General features: G+C 36.3%; 1 protein-coding gene across 3 annotated transcripts in view; it reads right to left on the bottom strand.

The window, feature by feature from the left end:
* Positions 1 to 777: 777 nt before the first annotated feature.
* Positions 778 to 7,668, bottom strand: part of AFM (afamin) — a 29,293-nt gene continuing 22,402 nt past the window's right edge. The window contains exons 16-17 of one of the 3 annotated variants that reach the window (XR_007725673.1): positions 3,043 to 4,498; positions 778 to 1,746 (exon numbers count right to left, since the gene is read on the bottom strand). The gene's annotated coding sequence lies outside the window, so the exon portion shown is untranslated. Of the gene's footprint in view, positions 4,499 to 7,668 lie in introns of all 3 variants that reach the window. The other 2 variants (XR_007725672.1, XR_007725671.1) reach the window with 2 other exon arrangements.

Here is a 7,668-nt window from a genome sequence, read left to right as displayed (position 1 = left end):
TTAAGTGAAATAAGCCAAGCACAGAAAGACAAACATTGCATGTTCTCATTTATCTTTGGGAGCTAAAAATTAAAACAATTGAATTCATGGAGATAGAGAGTAGAGGGACGGCTGCCATGCCAGAGGCTGGGAGGAATAGTGAGGATGGGAGGGGGGAGGAAGTGGAGATGATTAACAGATACCAAGAAATAGTTGGAAAGAATAAGACCCAGTATTTGCTAGCACTACTGGGTGACTGATTTTTTTAAAAATTATACATTTAAACTGGCTAAAAATTTATAATCTCATTGTTTGAAACTCAAAGGATAAATGCTTGAGATTATGGATACCCCATTTGTCCTGATGCGATTATTGTGCATTGCATGCCTGTATCAAAATATATCATGTAACTCATAAACATATGCACCTACTATGTACCCATAAGAACTTAAAGAATTTTAAAAGAAATATGCAATAGTTTGCTTTCCTTGTTTCCTAATTATTTTTTGTTTGGTTTCTATGAGAACTTATCTTAAGAATTGAACTCTGAGACAATGTGTATTCGGTGTCAAATATCCAAATGAAAATGTAATAATTCAGTTGGTTTTCAAATACCTTTCAGTAGCAGTAAATATATGAGATGCTGTAAACCTCAGATGACATGTTTTCAGATTTAGAGGGTAAGGGCAAACAATCGTCATCTTTTGAAGCAGAAGCAAGTCAGAATTACTATAAAATAAGTGGGAGTACTCATAGGCAGAAGTACTTCATTTAAAATGTGTTTCTAACGAGACATGGTTTTTCTTTTTTTTTTTTTTTTTTGAGATGGAATTTCTCTCTTATTGCCCAGTCTGGAATACAATGGCACAATCTCCGCTCACCGCAACCTCTGCCTCCCGGGTTTAAGTGATTCTTCTGCCTCAGCCTTCTGAATAGCTGGGATTATAGCCACACAACACCACGCCTGGCTAATTTTTTTTTTTTTTTTTAAAGTAGAGACCGGGTTTCTCCATGTTGGTCAGGCTGGTCTCAAACTCCCGACCTCAGGTGATCTGCCCACCTCGGCCTCCCAAAGTGCTGGGATTACAGGCGTGAGACATGATTTTTCTATGTCTACTCAGAGTCTAATAAAAGATGGGTAGGATTTAGCCCCAAGAAGATAAAGTCTAAAAATCTATAAACAAAGAATAAAATCGCTCATTTATATTTTAAATTATTTAGCATGAGGATAATAGATCCAAAAAATGTGGATTATAAGAATAGACTTTTCAAGGAGAATCAAGAATTTTCAAGGAGAATCACTATTTTCATGAGGTTTACTAATCACAAAATAGATACATTTTATGAGGCAATAATAACTACAAAGATTTTCTACTTACTGGGAAAAGGATCCCATCATATATTTACTGTTTTTTTCTTTTTCATATTTTGTCAGAAATTTTTTAAAATTAATACTTCAATTTCCTAGGATTCATTATGTGAGAATGTCAGACAACAGCATTCTGTGACAGAGGCACAAAATGTAAATTCTGTGTAATCAAATGTAACCAATGTAAATTAAACAATTAGTATTCTACTTTATAATTCATTTTCTTGAGTGTTTGATTCTCAGATCCTGATGTCCTAGGAATGAACTGATAAAATGTAGGTTTAGATTCAGGTGTGCTGGTTCATACCTGTAATTCTAGCAACTTAGGATGCTGAGGCAGAAGGATTGCTTGAGGCCAGGAGTTTAGGACCAACCTGGGCAACATAGCAAGACCCCATCTATTAAAAAAATGAAATAAAACTTAGTAGGGTGTGGCAGTGGAAACCTGTAGTCCTAGCTACTTGGGAGGCTGAGGCAGGAGGATTGCTTGAGCCCAGGAATTGGAGGCTATCGTGAGCCATGATTGCATCACTAGCAATACCATATACCAAAAAAAAAAAAAAAAAAAAAAAAAAAAAGTTTGTAAATCTACAACAAATACATCTAGGATGTGACTCATCTACATATCTTTGTCTTATAACCTCTTGCCTAATTATTCAACCAGCCCCTTCATAAAAACTTCTTTTGGTTGCAATATAGTTTAAAAAGAGAAAACGGGAGGACATAATTCGCCCACCAATTGGTGAGTGCATTCTGAAGGTAACCATGTGACTTAAAGGTCCTGTGCTTCTCATTGAAATCTCTCAACTTTCTAACTATGGTTTGTACTTCTCCATGAGTGGCTTTCTGAAGAAGATGAGCAACCATAATGTTGGGGCTGAAACGTATTATTTGTGTTAAAGATAGACTCAAACCCTTTCCCTCCGTTGTTTTTTGTTATATCATTGCTCCGTTTCCTCCAAAAACAATTAATGTTACTTCAAATTTCAGACAAAACAATATGTGATAAAACTCACACGTCTCTTACATTCTCTCTGGGTAATTCTGGCTATTAATATACTGTATGGCTGAATAAATTATTTATTTATTTATTTATTTATTTATTTATTTATTTATTTATTTATTTTGAGACGGAGTCTCGCTCTGTCGCCCAGGCTGGAGTGCAGTGGCTGGATCTCAGCTCACTGCAAGCTCCGCCTCCCGGGTTCACGCCATTCTCCTGCCTCAGTCTCCCGAGTAGCTGGGACTACAGGCGTCTGCCATCACGCCCGGCTAATTTTTTGTATTTTTTAAAGTAGAGATAGGGTTTCACCGTGTTAGCCGGGATGGTCTGGATCTCCTGACCTCGTGATCCACACGCCTCGGCCTCCCAAAGTGCTGGGATTACAGGCATGAGCCACTGCACCTGGGCTTATAAATGATATTTTATTTGCTTTTGTGCTATCTGAATGCTTGTGTCCCCTAAAATTCATACATTGAAAATCTAACCCCAAGGTGATAGTGTTAGTAGGTGGTGCCTTTGGCAAGATGATTAAGTGATGAGGTTGGAGTCTTCATGACTGCAACTAGTGCCCTTATAAAAGAAGCCCAATGGAGCTGGTTTACCTTTTTCCCAATTTTAGGACAACACGGTGGTCACCTTCTATGGACCAGAATGTACAGCCATCCCAGATTCGGAATATAAGGATGCTTACCAGATACCAAATCTGCCAGTGCCTTAATCTTGGAGATCCCAGCATCAGAACTGTGGAAAATAAATTTCTGTTGTTTAAAAGCTATCCAGTTTATGGTATTTTGTTATAGAAGCCAGCTGGAGTGAGATATTTGCATAAAAGAAAATTTTCCAAATTGAAATCCCTCTTTACAATTCTACAACCTATATTTGTTCTCTCATAAATTTTTAGATGTATTTTTATTTACTATAAGTTAAAAAAATTCTCAGAATATATCTTCACTTGTATTTAAACTGTATTCTGTGAATGACTTATATTCAAATTTGTTGTGTAGGTGAAATCTATCATTGTTCTACAAATAAGCTGCATGTACTTGTGTTAACACTTCTGAATTAAACTTAATATTTTAGTTATTTAACTCTTTATATTAGAAGTTACTAGCACACCAAAAATTAAGGTTTAGCATTGGGTATAAAAGTGTAAACATCAACACCTTGCCAGGCTTAATTCAGCAAAGACGGTGTTTCACACATCTTGCATGCACTCATCACCCCCGTCTTCTTCATCATCTCCACTCACCAAAATCACATACATATGTTCTCTATTGATAACATTGTCTTTTTTCCTATACTAATAGCTTCAAAAGAGCTTAGCAGCTGTTAAATAAATAAACCATTATCATTTACTATATTGAAATAAGAAAAGGCTTCGGAGACAGCTATTCTGAGTTCAACTTCTAGCTCTGGTACTTACTATGGTCTTGGGAAAATAATTTAAGCTTTCTGAGTTTCTGTTTCTCTGGCTATAAAATTTAAATAAGTTCTAGTATATTGGGTGGTGGTTAAGATTACATGAAAGCATATATGGGCTGGGCATGATGGCTCATGCCTGTAATCCTGGCACTTTAGGGTGCCAGTGCGGGAGGCCAGGATGCCAAGACTTGAGGCCAGGAGTTTCAGACCAGCCTAGGCAATATAGTTAGACCTCTCTCTACAAAAAAATGAAAAACTACTCAAGTACAGGGTTAGGCCCCTGTAGTCCTACTGACTCAGAAGGTTAATGCAGGAGGATCACTTGAGCCCAGGAGGTCAAAGTGGTATGAATGATCATACCACTGCATTCTAGCCTGGATAATAGAGCAGGACCCTGTTTCTAAAAATAAAATTTAAAAATAAGAAAATAAAACAAGAAAGCATATGTATGAAGTACTGAGCACAGGGCCTGGCACATAACAGGTACTGAATAATGTAGCTCATAATATTACTTCTGCTATTATTCAAAGCACTGCTTTGTCTAAAACTGCTTATTCAATTCTAAATATAAGTTTCAAATAGAACATTCTCTTACCTATAGGTGAAGTGAGGCTAAAGTGGAATATTCCTGTGTGTATTGCTTCAATATATCAGCTCTCTCTGTATATTCACTCCACAAATTAATGTCTGGCAATTTTCAATGATTCTATTTACAGTAACGACCTCTGAAAAAGATAAGCCTTCCCATGTACACTTTAGAAGTTATTGTGCCTTTCTTATCTTATCCTTATACCTGGAATATGTAAATTGTAAATAGGATTTTCCACCCGCATCTAATAAACTTCTCTAAAGAGATTGACATTTAATGTAGCTGAAGAAAACCAGAAAAGATGTGGATTTAACAGTCTTCATTATTTCAGGAGAACCTTTATAAAAAGTGTTCTATCATTTGAGAGAAATGAAGAACTTTATATTCTTTTCAAGTAATTACTATTAAAAAGAAACCTTTTTCTGGTGAATATTTTTTCCAAGCATCTATGACCTCGGTAAAATCGAGGAAATCTATGACAATGAAGAAATATTGTTGATGGACTGAATTCATTAATGAATACTGCATTTTTAAACAAGTCACATCAGTCTGCTTGTTTCTTTAAGATTTCAACATGTAGACTTTGTAATTAAGTAATCCATAAACACTCTTGGCAAATGTTGGTCTGCAATACCTCATTTCTTAGAAATGATTGTTGACATGTCCAAAGTTCTAAAGTGGAAGGGAGGAAGATAAACACATACTACCACAGATTGACTAACTGGTCAGGGCTCAGGTTCTAATGCTGGGTACATTTTCAAGTCCCTGGGGAGAAGGGGATTTAAGAGCCATACAAGCATTGGGAGTGAACCTAAAAGAATGGGACCTAATTTATCGAACACTTACTATGGTCACTTTATATAACTCTCAGATAGTTGGCAATATTAGTATTTCTTGAATGAGAAATTAAGACTCAGAGTCACATAATTTGTTCATAGACTCACAGGTAAAAATTCATGTCTGTCTGATTTTACAACCCACATATCCAAGAGCTAGTGTTAATGCTGAGATACCAGTATCCCTCAGCTATTGTCTGCTTTGCCTATCAACCAATTCTTGGGTCTAAGGCAGGAAACAGGTAATTACTTACTAAATGACAATTGTAAGATGCCTATACATGTAAAGTCTAAAATTTTGAAAATGTGACATCACGGGTTATTATTTTCACTATTCTCTTCTCAATTTCCTCATTTTTAAATAAGCTGTAAGGCTGACAGTATATTACTTGATTCTGCTACTCACATATTTTCAATACCAGTTTTCTAAGCAAAAATATATCACAAGTAAGAGAGATGTATTTGACTGAAAAACAACCCCAAAACATCTGCTATTATGTAGTTTTGGGACACTTTGGCTTATTGTAAAGAATATGAATGACCCAGGGTGATAGAAAGCTCACCAAGATCAGCAAGGGGAAGACTATCTTTGGCAGGTCTCCATCATTCATTTTGAAGTCCTCTAAACAGTCTTAACATTCACTGTCTCTATTGTCATGTATCCTTAGAGTTGTTCCCTTGAAATCCTATTCTAAACTTCCTAGAACTATCAGATATGTACCTATTAAACCAAATCCAATTTTTTGTCAAATCCTTTTGATGAATACTCCAAGACTGTCACCCACTGCAGACACTGCTATCTGATCACTACACTCTTTCTCTCTGAGCTTAGGCTCAGTCTTAGAAACACTGACAGCACAATGCTGCAGGACAGCCACTATCAGTCGATTGGAATTAATGCTAAGAATATTTTAACAACTGTTATGTATGCTAAACTAATTCCTCCTTAAAAAAATAACTGACCAAAATTAACTTTCCATGGGAAACTTTCTTCAGAGACATTTGCAATTAATAAGAGATTATTGACAATATTTAAAATGTTAAGTCCTTTATCAGTAACTAGTGGTAGAATTCCAGACCACAGGAAAGACAAGTAGCAAGGATTATTTAAGGAAAGGTAGTGAGATAGGTTTTGTGATACCACTCAATAGACACCAGCACAGAATTGGCTCTAGAAGTAAGTAAACTCTTCAGGCTGGCCTTTAAGATAAAATATTGAAGGTATGCAAGTACAAGATGCAGTGATGATTTTTAATAAACACTATTTTCATAGAAGACTTAATTCTTGTCCAGGTCATAGAAACAGAGTTCAAAGAGGCCTTGGAAAGACCATGACTGGATCCAACCAAAAACCCAGGTGGTAGCTGCTCAGGCACATGCAGTCTTGGCATTGAGTATTGCACCAGGAGGCTTATCACATGTGTAAGCATCTCTAGTGTTAGAAAATTTTTTTCTGCATCAAACCAGTTATGTTCTCTTCATTGGTATGAGTTCTGTCCAAGTAATACAGAGTAAGACTATTTCATACCCACTCCAAATCTCCTCCTCTTCAGGCAACTGTGTCTTTTGCAGAAGCCATTCTTCTCCCTCCTTTCCTGCTTTGATTAATATGTTTTCTGGCATGTCAGTAGAGAAAGAGTTGTATGGCAGTTTCCGCTGCCATAATAGAAACTTTATGATGGCGGCAAGTGCCTGGGTCCCTGATTTTGTATCTGCTTCTCTTCGCATAGTATTGAATACATAGCAGAATCCAGTATAAAATTAGATTCACTAATTATGCTTTGTTTCAATTCCGTTTTCTAAATCTACTATCTATTGTTTAAGTAAGGCAATACTTCCTTGTTATCCTCATTGGTAAATGAGAGTGCTTGGAGAAAATGGTTAGAGGACAAAATAGCTCTATGAGTTAAAAACCTGTTATCTGCTGGCCAATGTGTTAAGTACTTTATATAATAATTTAATTCATTTCTCTAAAGCCTTTGTGACTTGATATTAGCCCATCCTACACAAAGAAATGGATGTCATAGAGTATAAGGAACTTATCTGGGGCTGTACAGTAAATTAATGGCAGTAGGGATATGAAGCACCCACCCCCATCCCTTTCTCATTCTGCACCTTCAGCTTAGAGTGAGTGCCTGGACCCTGCACGTATGACATTGAAATGTGATTGAGTGTTTATTGTCCCTGTCCCTTGCTCAGCAAGAAACAGAAGCCAAGTCTATCTAGCTCATATTTGTATCCACAATGTCTGACACACAATAGAATTCTAATAAATATTTGTTGAATAAATCAATGAGAATCCCAAAGACTATGCTCTAAACACTCTATGAACTCTATGAAGTCTTACTCTGTATTACTTGGACAGAACTCATACCAATGAAGAGAACATAACTGGTTTGATGCACAAAAGAACTCTATGAATATCCTCATGTATTATGTATTAAATGTCCATCATCTTCAAATTTAGACC

This window comes from Macaca thibetana, chromosome 5 (genome assembly GCF_024542745.1).
Source record: "Macaca thibetana thibetana isolate TM-01 chromosome 5, ASM2454274v1, whole genome shotgun sequence".
Taxonomy (NCBI): Eukaryota; Metazoa; Chordata; class Mammalia; order Primates; family Cercopithecidae; genus Macaca; species Macaca thibetana.
This window is presented reverse-complemented; position numbering and strand designations above follow the sequence as displayed.